Genomic DNA, 19880 nt, shown 5'->3' on the forward strand with positions numbered 1-19880 from the left:
GGTTATAGAGTCACGCCGGTCCTGTTGTGGTTCAATGTACCTGGGTAGGACTGACTGTTGGTTTCCCCCTGTTTTGGAAGCTTGCATGGCACCCAGTCCTCAGGAAGGAGGCATTCAGGTCAGCTGCAGTGAGTGCAGGGGCTTCTGGGCCTTGTGTATGAAGTGCATGATGTCTTCAGCACTAGGGATTTACCTTCCACCTCTTGGGGGCAGCCAAGAGCAATAGTGGAAGCCTGGTCTCATACATTCCTTTTTAATGTGCCCTAGGAATAAAACAGCTTTGGTCACCAAGCCAGGTACTAAGTTAGGATGAGCAAAGGATGACCATTGGCTCTGTCCCCTCTCTATAAGAACACCACCACCAATAAGGTGTCTCTCTGCCTATTGCCAGGGGCAGGGATCCCATAGACTCTTAGGAAGGGAAGAGAGAGACCAAGGGGTCGGGTCACAGCTTCTGTGGATGAGGACACGAACCCCTAGAGATCTTCAAGGATTCGTCTGCTTCGTCCCCTCAGTCCTGGTGAGACAGACACACACGGCTACGCCTATGCTGGGGATCAAACTCGGGTCCTCTGGCTTGTGCAGCAAGCACTTTCCTACTCAGCCACCTCCCCAGACCAGAAACTTGGCTTTAAGATGTGCATAACTCTTCACGGTTGAAGGCTCCTCTTTGGAAAACCCATTGGGACCCTCTGGGCCTAGACACACGACGCGGGGTAGCCTCAGCAGGTGGATGGTGGGGCCTGTGGAGATGTGCCCGTCTTCTGCTCCATCTTCCCCCGCAGGCTCGGGGTTGACAGCCCAGAAAGCTGAGTGCTAGATAGTCCCTGTTCCTCTTTCAAAAAAACAAAAGCCCCACAACTCTATTAAAATAACAGCATGCTATAGTTAATTACTCCCCCAGGAAGTGAAAAAAAACCACAGGAGCACAACTCACCCAGCCCCCTGCTGCCTCATCCGGTTTCCTGAACCTGTTCTTGGCCCTCATGATTGTACCAGCCCCGGGGGTGGGGGTGTGGGTGGTGTGGGTGGTGGGTGGTGGGGGGTGGTGGGGGTGGTGGTGGTGGTGGCTTTAAGTGGCTCTGAAGATTGACTAGGACACAGCCCAAAATCCTGCTTGAGATGTTTGAGACTTCCACCATCTGGACCCTCCCTAAACTCCTGCCTCACTTCATTGGCAGGACTCTGCATTCTGTACCAACTGGGCCACCTGTATCATACCTTTGTCTCTGCTTCCTTACGCTCTTTGGAGACCCTGATCACACTCCGCTTCTTCCATGAAGGCAGCTTTGATTGCTGCAGCCTAGAGTTTCTTAAAGTGAACTCAACCCATCAGGATCAGCGTCACACGGTGTGTGTGAGGGACATGGGGGACCGGGGTAAGATGGTGATGCGTAGATGTTTTGTGGCAATCCTGAAAGTCTCCCATCGTGTGCCACATTGTCCCTTTGTAACTGTAATGGTTAGCTCTGTCAATCTAACATAACCTAGAATCACCTGGGAAGAGAATCTCATGGGGTGGGGGGGAGGTTGGCCTGTGTGCCTCTGTGCAGGTTGTCTCCATTACTAACGTCAACGGATGTGGGAAGCCCCAGCCCACTGTAGGCAGCACCATTCCCCAGGCCTAGGACTGTATAAGAATGGGGAAGTTGAGTTGAACATGAGCAAACAATTGAGTGGTTGTGCATTCATTATCTCTGCTCTTGACTGAGGATGTGATGTGGCTAGCTGTTTGAAGTTTCTGCCTTGACTTCCCCAAAAGGACTATAACTTGGGTTGTAAGCTGCAGTAGAACCCTTTCTCCTCAAGGTTGCTTTTGTTCAGAGTATTTTATCACAGCAGCAGAAATAAAAAATAGACCAGTAGCCAACAGTCCTTCTCTGCCCCCCGTAGCGCTTGGCCTGGATCTCTCACCTAGACACAGCTGATGCTGAAGCTTGATGGGACAGTCACTCCAAAGAGCCTTCTCTGTACGAAATACCCCAATCCTCAGCTAGCCATGCTTAATGATCTGGGGTTTGGGAGCAGGTAGGGACCTCTTTGAGACTGCCCCAAAGAGCACACCAACCTCAATGGGATCGTGTAGGGAAAACATACAGAGCTCCCCACCTGAGGTTCCCGCAAGGACTCAAGTGGTTGATGTCCCTTGCCTTCCAAGAACGTCACTACAAATCCTCTTCAGAGGAAAATGTTCCACCTTAGTCTCCCAGAAGCCTCACAGACTCAGATCAAACACAAGCCCGTGATCACGGGCCTGGAGAGATGGCTCAGTGGTCAAGAGAGCATACTGCTCTCGCAGAGGTCCTGAATTTGGTTCTCAGCACCCATGCTACGTGGCTCACAACTGCCTATAACTCCAGTTCCAGGGATTGCAGCAACCTCTTCTGACCTCTTTGGGCAATTGTACAACTCATGTACACATACTATCATACATTCACATGTACAAAGAATTTAAAAATAAAAACAAATCTTAAAAAACAGCCCTTCATAATCAAAGTTGAAACAACATTTAAGAAAGTTGAGCCCAGTGAGTTAAAGCCAGCAGAGATCATAAATGACAGAATCAAATGGCCAAAGAATTCCAGGGTTATCAGGTGCTAACTATAAAATAATCATGCAGAAAGCAACAGAAGATAGATAGATAGATGAGAGAGAGAGAGAGAGATGATAGAGAGATAGATAGATAGATAGATAGATAGATAGATAGATAGATAGATAGACAGACAGACACATACATACATATATACCTATAAATACATATTTGAGACAGAATCTCATGTAGCCCAGGTTGGCCTCATATCTACTGTATGGCTAAAGCTGGCCTTGAACTCTTTTAGACCTTTTTACATGTATGATTATTGTGTGCATGTGCATGATGGAGTGGGTGCATTGCCACAGTCTGCATATGGAGGTGAGAGGACACCCTGCAGTGGGGTCAGTTCTCTCCTTCCACCATGTGGGCCCTGGGCTCGAACTCGGTCCTCAGACTTGTCAACAAGGGTCTTTGCCTGTTGAGCCATCTCAGTGACCAGAGTTTGTGTTTCAATATTCAGAAGACACAAGGGCATATCACAGTCTCCTCCAACCCTCAGAGACTCATTTCCTACCTGGAAAACAATCATGGGTCCCAAACATTTGTGAATCCTACCAAAATAAAAATCATCCATACACAAAAAAACTTGATGTTCTTAAGCCTCCCCTGACCCCGGACACCTCCTCCCAGCCCCTCCCCACATTTTAAAATTTTTGTACAGGGTCTCATGTAGCCCAGGCTAGCCTCAAACTTTCTATGTAGCTGAGGATAACCTTGAATCCTCCTGCCTCCAGAGCTTTTGAGTTACAGGCACCTGACTCCATCCATGCCGAGTTTACTTGGTGCTGGGGAGCAAACCCAGGCCTTCACACACACACACACACACACACACACACACACACACACAACCCATTGGGCCACATCACCAGCCCCTCCACGGATCCCTGCTCTTCAGGCCACTCCCCCGTGACCCTTGTGGCTTGTCTTGGGATTGCCCTGTGAGCGTTTGTACAGTCCCTGCTGTCCTGAATTCCATCATGGCGGCTGTGCCATCATCTCTTACAGCCAGGTGCCTAACGATACTGCATTGCTGGTCCTCTTCCTTTGAGAGTGCTCTGGTGAAAATCCTGGGTGTGGCTCCTTTCTCCTGGGGGTGAAGAAGGCCAACCTCCCTGTCCCTGGGGAGTCAGCTGCAGACCTCTTCAGGGAACTTCCCTGCTTTGAATCCCAGACAAAGCCACATCATCCCTCCTGGTGGCAGGAGGATCCACAGGAGCCATGGCTTTACTGCGGGACATCTTCCCCAGACCAACAGGAATCTGGCCAGCCCAACATTTCCAATAACCGGATCAGAAAGGGAAAGACGGACTGCAGAGGAAAATCCTCAGAGGAATCGAAGGACTTGTGTTTCCATGCACCGAGGTTTGGGTAGACATCCGGTATTTTCAAAGGAAAGCACAGAAGGGCGTGTATACAGTAGGCATGCAAGCAGTGTGGGAGGGCTCTCTCCCACCTGACCCAGAAGAGAATGGCCTTTCTGCAGAAGGTCATGGGCCTTTCTGGTTCCACTATAGGATGGGCAGGATGGACAGTCTTACTGTCGCCAGGGTGGGGAGACGTATCCAGGTGAGGAGTGGGATGCCTGCCTAAGATGGCAGGGCCTGGCAGGGGCAAGACCACCCTGAAGTCTTATATCAGACATGGGGGCCAGGATGGGATCGTGCACAGACTAGAGAATGAAGCCAGGATTCACTTCCTGTGAGTCTGCCACAGAGGAGGGACCCGAAAGTAGCCACGGTTTTGTCTCCTCCCTAGACCCTTGGGAGGGGAACGGACATGGGGTGCTGAGGAAGTGGGCCACCAGTGGGGTGGGTGGTGGTGAGAAACAGAGCTTCAGTCCCCTCCTTCCTGCCCACAGAGGAATTCTGCCTCAGCCCCACCCAGTCACCCCCTTAGAGGCAAATCCAGTCTCTAAAATCCAGCAGGAGAGGGAAGGGGAGGAAAAATGTCATTGAAGGTATGGAGGTGCAGACTCCATGCTCGCCTAGCCCTAGTTCAACGGCTCTGTAAATGGACTACCCGAGACATTAAGTGACCACTCAGTGTCATCAGCACAGTAGCTTCTGAGACAAGGTGCCACCAGGTCTCCTGATCCTCACCTTGGATACCAACAGACCTCTCTCTGGTCAGGGATTGAGACAGGAGTAGTGGAGGGGCAGGCAGGGACAACTTTACCAGCCCCTCAACCCGGAGGTCAAGTTCACTGCTACTCAGGAAGGGGGGCCAGCCTCCACATGCACTTTCCTCTCACCTCTCACCCCAAACCCACACTTCCCAAACAGCCCTTCTCTGGCCCAGCAACCACAGCAACTTCACACAGGCCCAGGCAGAGAGTCCCCAGTTTGGACCCTGCAGGAGGAGGGTGGGGTGTGAAGGATGGGCAAGGTTTGCAGCACCCTGTTGCCCATCTCTGAAGTGTCCCCCAGACTACCCTTTCTGACCCCCTTGACTTTCTCCTGGATACTCTGGAGGCCCTCGAGGACATTGTACTCTACTCCATGGGAAAGGAACTCAGATAGGTAAGGGCTGTACCAGCTCTCGCCAATGTCCGCCAGATTTTTACACTGCGCAAAAATAACTGTGCACTAAATAAACTTTAATAACAGCCTGGCTTATCTGAATCCCGGTAGCTAGATCCTGTCAGGGCTCTGAGGCTCTGTGCACCCCTGCATGGATAGTCCCTCACTCCCCCTCCACCCTCCATCCAAGCACCCCTTCTTTAGCCTCTCCAGCTTTTCACAGCGGAGGTACCCCCCCCCCCCCCCCTCCGCCTCAGTAACCACCATTGACATTCAGGCTCACAGGATGAATTCTGTCCTCTCTGATTCCTCCACTGCCACTCTAACTACCTCTCCCACCACCTGGCACCTCAGGGCACGGCCTTCTTGGAAGCGAGATGTTTGCATGTGTGATGTGTGGGGATGAGAGGTCATCCAGGAGTGGCCCAGGCCCTTGTGGAATACTCCTGGGCCCTTTCAAAAAGATGGCTGTGGGAAGAGAAGGCCGTTCAGGGGAGGTGGGTATGTAAACAAATGTCCAAGGTGGAGGCAAAAGCAGACGCTGGGAGAGAGGCTGCAGCTGCGTCCCGACACCGGCCACAGAAGTCCCGCACTGCCACCCCTCACCTTACCCACCTCAACCACCCTGGACCGGAAGGAGGTCTGCGGTGAAGCAGGTCTGGCATTTTGTCTGCGAGCATTCTGCCAGCCACCTGTGCAGGCTAGGGCAACACTCCTCACGAGGATGCCATGAACTCCTGGCCACCACATTTACAATAGAGGAAACTGAGTCCCAGAGCTGGTCCGAGAGCAGAAGCTTCCTGGCTCTAGGGAAGTGGTTCTCCACCTTCCGAATGCTGCGATCCTTTAATACAGTTCCTCATGTTGTGATGACCCCAACCATAAAGTTTCTTTTGTTGCTATTTCGTTACTGTAGTTTTGCTACTGTTATGAATCATAATGTAAATATCTATGTTTTACAAGGAGTAGAGGCCACGGGTTAAGAACCACTGCTCTAGATGGTCCCCCCCACCCCCAACACTTTTTTCTTTTCTTTTTCTGAGACAAGGTCAAATGTAGTCAATGCTGCCCCTGAACTTGCTCTAGAGCTGAGGATAGATACCCTTGAACTTCTGATTCTCCTGCCTCCACCTCCCTCCCCAGTGCTGGAAATACAGGTATATGTGACCACACCCAGGTCAAATATGGTGCTTGGGATGGAACCCAGGGTTTCCTACATGCTAGGCAAGCACTCTACCAACGGAGCGACATCCCAGCCCCGAGAGACCATGTTCTTAACACTAGCCTGTATGTCCTGATAGTCTAATAATTAGTAGTAACTAATAATAATATCACAGAATGAATGACTCCAGGCTCTGGACTCTGATGATTCCCACAGCACCATGAGACAGGAAGAGTCTCCCAGCATCCTTGGGAACTGGTCCAGCTCCTAACCATAAAGAAGCAGGACCAGGGCTCAGTTTGGGACCTCCTGCCTCTAGAACAAGACACCCCATTACAGTTCCAGGCAGATGTGCACAGCTATCTACTGGCCTGACTCTTCATGGCTTGACAGGGCTCTAGCTAGTCACCCGTACTCTATGCCCAACAAACAGGATGCTGTGTCTTCAGCGGGGGGACTTCACAAATGCCTGTGGGAAAAGAGACCCCACGTGTGCCTGAGATGTGACGCAGCAGTCTCCTTGGCTCTCATAACCACATTTCATCCCCGGCTCTCCTGTATCGACAGAATCCTCATTTCAGCCTGCTAAATGCCTGCCTCATTTTCCACTCTATTGACAGACTCCATTTGACTTAACCGGCCCCCATCGTGCAGCAATTGGAAGACTTCTTGTTGCTCTAAATGATGGGGAGGAGCCGGCTACAGGCCCCGATTTCTGCAGGAAACAGGGCTTTCCCATCACCAGGATCACCTGGACAGCTGGGAGAGGGTCGGGGACAGGCTTGGGGCTCAGTAGGCATCACTCTGTCTCCATTCACTCTCCTGTCCTGCTAGGATGAGCATGCTTTTCTGTGTTGATCCTGTGGAGAGGACCTGGGATGCTGACTTTCCCTGTGCTGCTCTTTCTCCTGACTCACCTCTTTCAATCCTTCTCCAAGGCGGAGGCTGCAATTTATTTCTTAATAGTAACCCAGCACGACCCACCTTACCCACCCTCCCCCTGCCCACTGACCTCACATATTAACCTTACCCACCCTGCCCACTGCCTCACTTTACCTACCGTGCCCACCCCCTGACCTTACCCACTCCGTCATACCCTGATCCTACCCTCTTGAAGCTTCTAGGACTGGAATGAAATTTGGGGAACCATATGCTGGGGATTCAGCCATGAGCAAAGGAGCTGATGGTCCAGAGTGGACAGAGAGGTGGACACACAGACAGAGGAGTCTGTCCCACAGGTGAATGATGAGCATGGTGGTAGCTGGGGAGGAGTGTGGATGACTTCAGTGACGTGATCCAGGAATGCCTGTCTGAGAGGGATACCCAAACAAACGGAACGATGTGGGTGTGTGGGGATAGAACTCCCCAGGCCCAGAGACTAGTGAGTGTAGAGGTCTCACTGCAGGAGAAGCAGGCGTTCTCCAGCAACGGCAAGGAGCTGATATAGCCAGAGTGGGCAAGATAACACACAGGGCAAGACTTCAGGACCTGCCTGGAATCGCTACCTCCTAGGCTGGACCACATAAATGAGTTCACAGAGCGGGGCATGAGCTCCTGTACCGTCAAAGATCCCTCTGGTTCCTGTGAGACTGGAATGGGCGGGGGAGGGGATACACAGGGGACAGAAGGGGAAACAGATGTGATAACTCAGGCAAGGGACAGTGTAGCTTGGAACAGATGGTAACAATGGAGCCTGCTTGCACATGCGCGCGCGCGCGTGCGCGCGCGCACACACACACACACACACACACTAAACAGTCAGTCCAGATTTTTGTTCATTTGTTTGAGACTGTATGTAGCCCAGGCTGGCCTGAAGTTTACTGTGTAGTTCTAGGCTGGCCTAGAGCTCATCATGACCCTCCTGCCTCAGTCTCCCAAGTCCTGGCATCTAAGGCTTCATCTTGAAGTTATTCTGGAGACCACTTCACAGGTGCCCAAACTGAGGCCCAGAGAAGGGAAGGGACCCATCCCAGACACACAGTACATCAGTCAGGTCATAGACCCCAAATCTAGGCTCAGCGTCTCTGAAGCTGGCTCCTGCCCTAACATCTCTCTCTACCCTTTAGTTTTGTGTTGTGTGCCCCCCTTTTCATCTCTGTACCCAGAGCCCTCCTATATGTCCTCTCTCTTTCTCTCCTGGCCCTCACCCTGCAGCTGCCTTGGCGTCCATTTTCCCCCCTCGCCAGGCCCAGTTTGGAACAATCTGGAACGTAATTACTGATGAATTAGCAACATGAATCTCAGCAATTGTCACCCAGTGTCCATGGGCTCCTGGAAGGGGGCCATCAGATCTTCACATCTCTCATCTCCTCTCTCGGGACAGCGGAGGCTGTGGCTGCCCCACCCCCCCCCCCCCCCCCTAGCCCCAGCACGGCTCAGGACAAATTCATCTTTGCCAATTAATTATTGAACGGTTTATTTCGCACCAGGAGGTGACAGAAAGAGAAGCCGCCTGTTGTTAAGTTAGCACCTTAATTACACACACACACACACACACACACACACACACACACACACACAGGCACGCACCACAGTGGGTGGCATCACGTGCCCCTGACGGTGGGCAGAGGGAGCAAGGTTGACTCCTGACTGTGTGGCCCTAATTCAGGTCCCTCTGGATGGTGCTCCATGGACACACTCATACGGAGTTCTCAGAGTCCGTTTACAAACAGGGAAGGGGACAGAGAGAAATAAATGGGGTCACCGGACACCATGGGTGAGACTAGAGGGGTCTTCATAGTCCTCCCGAGTTCAGGCACCTCTGAGTATGCGCAAAATAGTGTGTCTCAGGACGCGTGCCCCACCCCCACCCCACCCCAAGGCCTTTCATCTCAGGCCTCTCTGCTCTCTCTTCTGCATAGTCTAGCCACACTGGTCCTCTTGCTACCCCTTTGCAATGCGGGCACCCCTTGGCCTCAGGGTTCTCTTCCTGTGTGGTACGGGGCTCCGTTCTATTCTGCTCACCCCATCGCCCCCTGCAGGCCCAGCATCGCCTTTCCAGAAGGTAGTCCGGAGAGCCTTTTAAAAACTGTAACCTTCACCAGTTTCTCTTCTGGCGTCCCTCCAGCCCCCCAACACAGTTCATTATATTTGAAACCGTGTTTTACTCACGTGTTATTATGTGTCTCTTACCAAAGTATAAGGTCCACAAGGTTTGGGGACTGTCTCCCTACTACCCACTTCTCCCTCCAGACCCCATCCGTGTCACCAGCAATAAGACCAGAGCCTGGCACAAAATAAACGCAGTTAATCACTGTCAAATGAATGAATGGACGAGAGAATGAATGAATGAGGAGCTCTTTATACGCAATCCTCCAAATGCTGGAAGATCGGGGCTGATCCTTTCCCCCAGAACAGGGCTCGCACACTACTAGGAATTTGGGGGCGATTCTTGGTAGAAATAGGGGTCTCCAGTCCAAAGAGGAAACTGCTGGAAACGTCATTTCAAAAAGCGAGAGCTCCTGTTGATTTCATGTCTGCGCATGCCTCGGGGCTAGCAAGTCCGCTGTGCACCTCCATCAGTCTCAGGCAGATTGCTCCCTACCCCCCTCCCGACTCTCCCCAGGGAGGGGACAGGAGCAGGAGAAGTTGCAGACACTTTGATTAACTCCCCAGCAAGAGTCCCCACGCCTGTGTCCCCCCTCGGCACTAAAGGCTGGAGGATGGGCAGGGGCGCTGCAGGGGGAGGGACACTGGGGGACCGCGGCTGTGAGTGGGTGCAGGGAAAGGACTTTATCCCTCATCTCTGCCCTCACTCCAGGCCTGAGGGTTTGGAGGATCTGACAGCCGGAGTGGGCCACAAAGCTCCAGCCTGCTGTCCCCTCCAGGTCCCCTCACCCTCTCCTTCAAGCTGGGCTGTCCCTCCCCACCCGAAACGAAGATGGTGATTTTTTTTTTTCTTTAGAACCAGTTTTTCCCCAAATCTCTGGAGATGCTGGGAGCTGCTGTTTCCATGGAAACCTTCCCGCCAACCTCACGGAGGTGGAGTTGGGCGGCCGCCCCCGCCCCTCCGCCTGCGCAGCCTGGCTCTAGCCCGCAGGGGGCCCAAGTTGCGAACCATCCCCTCCCCACATCCCCAATGGGGCTCCCGGACTGAGCAGGGGGAAAGGTGGTGTGTTTGGCTTTGGTCTGGCCTCGGACTGAGCTGACCAGGAAGATGGGCCTGCCAGAAGAAGATGGGGCAGGCTGCAGGTTTCCACAGCGTCTTCCACCCCAACCTTCTGACAAGGGCCACCTCAGCCAGAGACTGACCCTGGGGCTGGGTTTTTGTTTTGTTTTGTTTTGTTTTTCTAAGAAATACTTGAAATCTCCCATTTATCTCTGATTTGGGGGGTTCCCCTCATTTCTCGCACCCCTCCATCCATCCGAATTCCTCAGGGTCCAGGCATTCAGAATGCAAATAATAATACCCACAAAAAAAATAAGCAAAACTCTCTGCAACTCAGGTGAGAAAGAAATCGATCCTGAGGAAGAGAAGGAGGGAGGCTTCTAGAACAGCACCCCCCTCCCGGGGGCGGGGAGGGGGGGGGCGTTTTGAAAAAGCAGGCTTGGAACCTGTCCAAAAAAGACTGGCCAAGGCGGGGGAGTCTGCCCTCCTCCCAAGCAAGGGGACACTACTCCCTCGGGAGTCCACACAGGCTCTTCTGCACAAACACCACATCCTTGTGAAGGTTCTGTTTTGCACATGGCTCCCTCCAGGTCCCCATCCTGGGCAAAGGGTGGTGAACGCAGTTTCCCTGGGTGACAGAACATCTTTCTCACTGTCATGGTGGTGACATGAATCGATGACTATTAAAATTCATAAAATTACACAAAAATGAGATCAATTTTTACTGTATGTTAATTTAAAATATAAGGTCCCAGCTCTCCAAAAAATATCCTCTAGTGGCCCAGATGGATCATACCAGCAGACCAGTGACCAGGTCAGGTACAGAGGACTCCCCTCTACACCTGTTTGCCCCCAGAATGGGCTGTGGCTCTGTCTCCCAGCCAGATTCACTGAGACGGGGGATTTCCTGTCTGAGGCCAGTCTAGACTACAGGAAGTCTCTATCTCAAAACAAACCGCAGAGGCAGGGTTCTGAGTATGGGGTCCGTCAGAGAGCCGTCTGCTTCATGGGAGGAGCACTTGGGTGCCTCTGGTCTTCTGGGGGGAAAGCCCTCCCACAGTGGAGATCCTGCTGACCATGGGCTCCAAAGGCGTAGAGACAATGCCGGATGGTAGGCATGATGGTGGGGGTGCCCCAGGAGCTGTTGGAGTACATGCTTGTGCACTTGTACACACACAATGCCTAGTCTAGCCACAAGAAGGGATGCATGCTTTGGGAGTAAGTGGGGCCATGGAGAGACAGAGAGACGCTTTTCTGGAAAGGGCCGTCAAGAAGGGCTCTGTAACAAGAGGACTTCCGACCCATGACACTCATGTCTCTGCCTGTCCCTAGTCTCTGTCCACTTCTCTGGGCTGGCTTCTCTGGTCATCTTCTCTGGTAGCTCATCTTTCTCCCTTCCCTTGTGACTTATAAAATGAGGCAGTAACCAGCCCAGGATGGGGGCATAGGGAGGCAAATCCGGCCCAAGAGTGAGGGGGTGTCAAAATCTTTGCATTGTCTTTAACGTGTGCACATGCTCACACACAAAGGCCGGAAGTCAGTATTCAGTCTACCTTTATCGCTTTCCACCTCGTTCTTTTGAGACAAGATCTCTCACAACACCCAGAGCTTACCATTTCAGGTAGACTGGCTGGCTAGTCAGCGCCCAGAATCCACCTGTCTCTGCCCCATCCCCCAACACTGGGGTTACATGCTAGTCTCATGCAGGTGCTAGGAATCCAACTCCAGTCCCTTCAAGCCCCCACGTGTATGCAGCAAGCACTTTACACCTTAGACCATCTCCCCAGACTCGGCATCAAGAACTTAGTGGCCCTTCATCCACACCCAGAAGAAGGGCTCTACCAGCCAGTAGTGAAAGTAGATGGGAACCATTTGTGGGGCAACATACCTGCCCAAACAGAGCCACGAGGCTCCGCAGGTCCAAGGGTAACCAGGGACGGGACAATTTTCCTTCCTTTCTCAGGCTCTAGCTTAAGTAGACCTGCGGGGGGGTCAGAGGGTGCTGAGGCAAGGGGGCATGGGAGTTTCTGCTACCTGGGGATCGAAGAGAGATGAGGAGGAGGGCGGGGGGTTCTCCTACTGCTACCCCCACAAACTGGTGTGAAGTCACAAGTCAGTCTCTTGGTCTGTGAAATGGGAATAAGAATAATGACCTCCAGGATTGTTTGTGATGATTAAATGAGTTTGGGGAGGGCTCGGGTAGGATGCACAGAGCCTGACCCACATGAGCACGTCAGAGGTCATCACTCCGGTGGACACACAGCCCTGGGACCAGCCCTGGGAAAGACGCACCGCCATTCCAGAAGCCATGAGGGCCTTTGCCGACCCCACCCCCACCCAGGCGTGTATAGTGGCAGGAGTGTGAAGGCCTGTGGAAACATAGAACATTCTCTTCCTTTCTGGAAGGAAAATTCCTAAACATTCCTTCCCAAGTGTTTATGCTAATAAATCACACCACACATCTGTGACAATCATTAGCACAATTCAAGCCCAGGCTTTGCCATCTGGGCATGCAGTGGCATCCACCTGCTCTCCTCCATCGTGGGGTCTTGGTGCTGGTTCTGGCCTTGGAGCTGTGAGGAGAAGAGAAGAATGTTCATGACGTGAGACCCTCCAGAGTCTGTCTGACAGAGAAGAGATGGCTGCCTGTCAGCCAGTGTCCGGAGGTACCCCTTCCTGTCCACCCATAGAAACACTAGGAGTAAGAACTCCCATGATGGGGCCTGAGTAGATGACTGGGCAGTTACGAGCAAGCATGGACCCTAGTTCCGTTCTTAGCGCCCCTATGGGTTTCTGAACAACTTCCTCTAACTCCAGCTCCAGGGGATCCATCGCCCCCTGCTGGCCTCGGCAGGCACCTGCAAGCGGGTGCGCATACACATACAGAAACACAAAGATTAAAAATCAGCAAAAAGAGACTCACTTGGGTGATTGGAAGTCCCCAGGGATTGGGGAGGTCCTCATCACCTCAACAAAACCTGGCCTGATGGATTCAGCAGCAGAGCTAACCTGCCCAGGAGGGAAAAGACAGTATTGACAATCCCAATCCCTTCCCAGCATATCGCTGACATAATTGGGATATCCACTTTTGTGTTATCTTTTCCTTGTATCGTTTCCCTCCCTCCCTGTGTGATGGCACCAGTTAGCATTTGGTGTGGCTGCAAACGTAAGATAACCCCGATTCACAATGACTTCAACAGCCGAGTAACTTCAGCCTCCTGTGTTACAATATCCAGAAGTAGGCGATCTGGAGCCAGGGTAGAGATCCCATGATCCAGAACTCAGCCACTTTCTTCTGGGTGACTCCGTCATTTTCTACAGATGACTTCCTCCCAGTGACTCAAGATGGCTGCCAAGACTCCAACTATGACATCTGCATTCCAGCCAGCTCAGAGGCGGGGAGGCATCGGGAAGGGTAGACTTGGTCTCTGTTACTGACACAGGTCACATATGAACTGTGCTATCCCCTGGGACTGTCTTGTGTTTGTTCACTGGCCAGGACTTTGTCACAAGGCCAAGCTTAGTTGCGAGGGAGGCTGGGAAATAGAGTGTGTATTCTGGGCAACTGTGTGCCCTGCTGATATTTTTGCCAAGGAGGAGAGAGAGACCCAGGGAGGCAGCTGGTGGCTGCTGGCTGGCACGGCTCTGCTGCCTCCCATGTAGGGTCTGTGTGCTGTAATGACTGGTTTGGACCCTTTCCAATTTATTTCACATTCCGGGTAACCGTATTAGTGAGAATTGCTTTTCTCCATTTGTGCTATTTCGTTGGGATTTATTTCCAAATGTGTGACAACCTGCCAGGTTGAAGGGTGTGAGTCGCTCTCTCAGGCGGGAGCTGCGGACTTGTCTCTGGAGCACTGGGGCAGCAGAGATTTTTTTTCGGAGCCTGTGTTCTTGTTTCCTCCCGAGGTGGCTCTGCCTTCCTCCCGCTCCTTCATCCTCTTCTCTCCTCTTTTCCCCTTCCCTCTCCTTTCTTTCCTTCCTTCATCTCTTCAATCTTTATTTACGTGCGCAGGTATTTTATCTGCCTGCATGTCTGTGCACCATGTGCTTGCAGCGCTCATGGACGTCAGAAGAGGTGTCGGAGTCTCTGGAACTGGAGTTACAGATCCATGTAGGTGCTGGAAAGTGAGCCCGGGTCCTCTGCAAGAGCAGCCGGTGCTCTTAACTGCTCAGCCATCCTTCCACCCACCCACCCCCTTTTCGAAACAGGGTTTCCTTGCGCAGTTTAGGCTGGTCCCCGGCTTGTACCTCCTGCCTCAGAATCCCACAGGCCGGAATTACAGGAGGGGGCTTCCATGCCCAACTAGTTTTATTTATTTTGTTTGCTTGGGTTTCTTATTTGTCTGTTCGGTTTTGTTTGGCTTTGGAACAGTCTCATGTAGCCCAGCTGGATTGGAACTTGCTATGTAGGCAAGGATAACCTTGAATTCCTGATTCTCCGGCTTCCGTCTCCCAAGTTACAGAATTTCAAATATGTGCCGTGATTCATGGTTGTTTTACATGCCTTTTTTAAAACACCAATTTAACAGGTTTTGAAGGCTGTTTTTATTTTATTTTAATTTTATTTAAAGTTATGTGTGTGTGTGTGTGTGTGTGTGTGTGTGTGTGTGCACACGCGCGCGTGAACATGCCGTGGAGTGTCGATGGAGGCCAGAGGACAGCTCTTGGGAGGTGGTTCTCTTCTTTCATTATGTGGGACCCAGGGATTGAACTCAGCTACTCAGGCTTGGCAGCAAATGCCTTTACCCGCTCAGCCATCTCACACTGCTGAATATCTAATTTTTTTTATCCATTGTTAGTTAGTTGAGGTTTTTGACCTGGGCTAATTTCCAATCTATGTATTCTTAAAGAATAACCAATTTTGTTTCCAATTAAAAGGAAAATTCAAAGCTGAGAAAGCTTTGGCTTGGAAGATGGAGCCACAGGGCAGTTGGGCCAGAGCCCATACTGGAACTAGCTGACCCCTAAACCAGTGTTCACATGTACTGGGCTAGTTTAAATAATGAAGCAGGCATGCGTCAATGCAGATTGCCAGCAAGATCACTGCCTGGGAGACTGAGGCTCTCCGCAGACGAGGTTTGATCTAACTGAACTCCTCAGCATATGCAAGAACCTCTTCCTCTCCTGACCCCTACATGTGCTCCCCTGTGGCAGACATGAGCCCAGAAAACAGACAAGATGGACAAGAGGAGAGAGGAGGCCCAGCAGGCCTGAGTCCAGGCCACCTTCTCACCCACAAGACTCTGAGTGACATCATGACACCAGGAGGGGACAGTGGGGTGCTGAGAGGTCTGAGGACCATCTGCCCCCCTCCCCGAGTTCAGCTCACTCTGCCTCTTGCTCACCTGGGTCCACACCCCTGTCCCACCCTGTATCTGCCTAGGTACTCACAGGGACTCAGCTACACTCTGGCAGCCAGGGTTAAGTTTATCTTTGCGTCTCTCAGAGAATGGGTATCATGGACTCCGTTCAAGAGCTAAAATTGTGTCACTTGTGACATCCGATGCCCCCTGGCGCTTAATCAATGTGAGCACAGAAGCACAGAGAGAGGTGTCACTTTCTCAGGGTCCCCTGTGGCTAGTGGCAGAGCCCCAACAGCGTCCTGACAGCAGTTCCATTCTACTCTAGATTATTTGGGTTTTGTTTGATTGGTTTGTTTTGTTTTGGGGGGCAGGGTCCCACGTATCCCAGAATGCCTTTGAACTTGCCCCTGTCTCTTGTGGCTGAGGTTGACCTTGAACTGGTCCTCCTACCTCCACTTTCTGAGTGTTGTAATTCATAGGCATACACTTCCACACCCAGGATACAATGCTGCTTTATTAGGCTCCCATGTGGGCCTAGGTTATTAGCTGGAGAGACACGGCTCTTTGGGCCCTCCTAATGGTCCCGGCTAGTGAGCTTGAGTAGGTGTGGGGAGAATGGCCACACGGGGCTGCCTTGGAGCTGCCTCTCTTCTATGTGTGTCTGAAGGGAAGCCGAGGGACTACGAAGGAGCCCTCAGTGGCCTGCCATGGGCTGGCAGTGCACATACATTAAGATATTATAACCAAGGTACCAACTGAGTCCTTAACCCCCAGCAGGGGTGAGATTCCAGTAGGCTTGCATATGGAGTTTTCCACAGGAATGTTCCTGGGCCAGTTTGAGAACTCAGGACACCCTCCACTAAGTCAAGGATATGTAAGGAGGAGGAGGAAGGGGGCAGAGAGGGCTAAGGCAGGGGGAAGCTGCTTTAAAGGGAGCTCTAGCCACCCCACAGACCCCAATTTCTACCTACAAGAAGCACCTTGATGAAAGAGAAGGGTGTAACCTGAGCGGGTGGGGGGGGGGAGAAAGAGAAGGGTGTAACCTGAGCGTGTGGGGGTGGGAAGAAATACAAACCTCTGGCTAGCATAGCACACACATCTCAGGAGGTAGAGGCAGGATCAAGAGTTCAAGGCCAGCCTTGGCTATATAACAAGTTCAAGGCCAGCCTGGGTTACACGAGACCCTATCAGTTATTATTCCTGTTGCTGGGATAAGACACTTGGAAAAAAGCAACTTAAGGGAGAAAAGGTTTGTTGTGGCTCACAATTCAGGATACAACCTATCATGGAGGAGAAGTCAGGACAGCAGAAACCTGAGATGGTTGGTCACATTGCATGCTCAGTCAGAAACCAGAGAGGGATGAATGCTGGTGCTCAGCTCATTTTGTTCTTTTACACAGTCCAGGAGTCCGGCCCAGGGAATGGTGCCACACACAGTGGGCAGGTCTCCCACCTCAATTAAGCTAATCAAGTTAATTCTCCACTGGCATGCTGAGATATCTATCATCCCTCCGGTCCCCCGGTGATGACTGGGGGATTCTTCTCTAAGGGGTAAGAAATGAAGATTTGTGTCTGCATGAGAATCTTATCAGGATTGCCCACACAGGCTCTGCTCACAACAGCCAAAGGTGGAAACAGCCCAGGTACCCACGGCTGATGGACAGATGAGCAATGTGGAGCATCCACACAGAGAATGACATAGTGATATGGACCTTGCCACAGGCAAACCTTCAAAACACCAGGCATCACGAGCCAATCATCCACACAATAACCTAGCCACTAAGTTTAGCAACTGTGTGTGGCGAGAGCAGGCAGGTCTGTAGGGCAGAACACCCATTAAGAGCTCCTGGGGCTAGGGAGTGGGCAGGGGTGGGCGATGGGGAATGGAGACAAATAGGTACAGGGTTTCTTTGGGCAACTAATGCAAATGTTCAAAAATGAGTGGTGGTGTTGTTGCATGGCTCCAAATGTAGTTTGAATAATAACTGAATTGTGTGCTTTAGGAGGGTGGCGTTTATGCTATGTAAACTACAAAGCAGTTGCGTTTGTTTCGAGGCCGCCCCGGAAGCAGGGCTTCTCTGAGACACCAGGGCAGGCACAAGCTGCTGTTTCTGCCGGGTCAGGGGAAGATGCTGTCTCGGCCTCTTTTCCTGTCACTGAGATAAAATACCTTGACAAGAACCACTTAAGCAGGGAGGGTTTATTGTAGCTCGAGGTTCGAGGTATAGTCCATCATCATGTCAAGACAGCAGAAGCCTGAGTCTGCTGATCACAGCACAGCCACAATCAGGAAGCAGAGAGTGATGGATGCATGCTGTTGGAGGTGGGCGGTGGGGGAGAGGGGGACTTTGTCCACTTACACAATTCAGGATCCCAGTCAGGACCGGTCCCACCCACCTCCTACCTCAATTAACGTAATCCAGGTAACCCCGCCACAGGCAGAGGCCCCAGTCTCCTAGAATCTAGATTCTGCAGAATTGACAATTCACATTATCCAACACCAAATCCCCACCAAACACATTTGAGAGCAAGTGTGTGTTCATCACACCAGTTGGACACACAACACCTTATTTGAACAGCCTTGTGTAAACACCAGGATGCTGGTGACTCAGAGCTTACAGAAATCAGTTTGGAAAAGACCTTGATGGATCAAAGTACAGAACCATTAAGAAATCTTGTATTTACCATCTGCATACATTCAGAAGAGGGTGGGGGCGTAAGGAGTAAGAGAAGTTTGTGGAGAAAGACCTGGTTTAGTTGTCAACATGTATCTATCTACTTTTGACTACATTAAAAGAAGTAGAAGGAGGCTGTTGAGATGGCTCATCAGCTGTGAACTGCTGTTTCAGAGGACCCAGGTTCAGTTCCCGGCACCCACATCAGGTAGCTCACAATCACCTGTAACTCCAACTCCAGGGAACCAGACTCCCTCTGCTGGCCTCAAAGGACACTGCACTCATGTGCATAAGCCCACACACTGGCTCACACCTCTATATAGAATTAACAAAAAATCTTTTCTAAAAAGCAGAGCCACTGCATCAAAGGAGGTGACAGTCCCTGTGGGTGAAGAATTAATTCCCTCACTGTGTTCTGTTCTCGGCAGCATGAAGACACCACTCTCAGGAGAAATTGGCAAGAAATGTTAACAGCGTGAGAACCGTGTCAGATGAGAACAACAGAGGTAGCTGAGGCCATTACAGCTGTCGCATGGAAGGCTAACGGGATGAGCTCTCTACCGTCCTGCAGGGACAAGCCAGGACCACACATGTAAGTTGGGGGCAAGTGGGGGTGGGTGGGTGTTCAGCCTTCACCTAAGAAAGTAAACCAGAGTGGATTGTTGCCAGACTAGACTGCCTCAGAAAGAAATCACACCAGCTAACGTTTATTGAGAAACAAATGAAACGCTCTGAATCGTATTTGTTTATTTTGGATTTGTGATACATCCCACAGCTTTAAATGCAAACAATACAGAAAAAGGTGTATGGCGACAGGCTGTGTCCCCATGCTCAAGTTTCTCCATATCTGACTTCCACACACAAGAACACTTCTTAAAAAGTACTTCCAAAGCGTCTACAGGCAAACGCAAACACATTTCTATGCCCTTCCTTTTTACAGATTTATTTCTATTATTTTAAGTGTGTGTGTGTGTGTGTGTGTGTGTGTGTGTGTGTGTGTGAGAGAGAGAGAGAGAGAGAGAGAGAGAGACAGAGACAGAGAGACAGAGAGAGAGAGAGAGAGAGAGAGAGAGAGAGAGAGAGAGAGAGTGTGTATTTGCACATAAAAGTCCAGGAGCCTGCAGACCAGAAGAGTCAGATTCACCTTGTGATCCCCTGATGTGCTAGGGTGCTAGGATTTGAACTCAGGTCCTTCACAAGAGCAATACATGCTCTTAACAACTGAGCCATCTTTTTAGTCCCCCTTCCTTTTTTATATAAAAGACAATACAACACACGTGTCTTTGCTTCGAGTTGGATATTTCTACATACCTAGCATGTTCCTCTTTTCTGTTGGCATGATATTCTCTTTAACCCATGTAGTTAGTTAGTTAGTTAACTTAGTAGCCCAGGCTAGCCTTGTTGAGTCCCCTCCTCCCTCTTTGAGATAGGGACTCATGTAACTTAAGCTAGTCTCCAACTGCTAAGTAATTGACGATTACCTTGAAATCTAAATCCTGTTCCCTCCACCTGGGGTT

At 51.2% G+C, this 19880-nt stretch overlaps 1 non-coding gene across 1 annotated transcript; it reads right to left on the minus strand.

The window, feature by feature from the left end:
* Positions 1-254: 254 nt before the first annotated feature.
* Positions 255-396, minus strand: LOC118570163. The gene has a single exon (XR_004943156.1). It is a non-coding gene; the product is annotated as a small nucleolar RNA SNORA48 (small nucleolar RNA).
* Between the last annotated feature and the right edge of the window lie 19484 nt (positions 397-19880).

The sequence above is a fragment of the Onychomys torridus genome, chromosome 18 (genome assembly GCF_903995425.1).
Source record: "Onychomys torridus chromosome 18, mOncTor1.1, whole genome shotgun sequence".
NCBI lineage: Eukaryota > Metazoa > Chordata > Mammalia > Rodentia > Cricetidae > Onychomys > Onychomys torridus.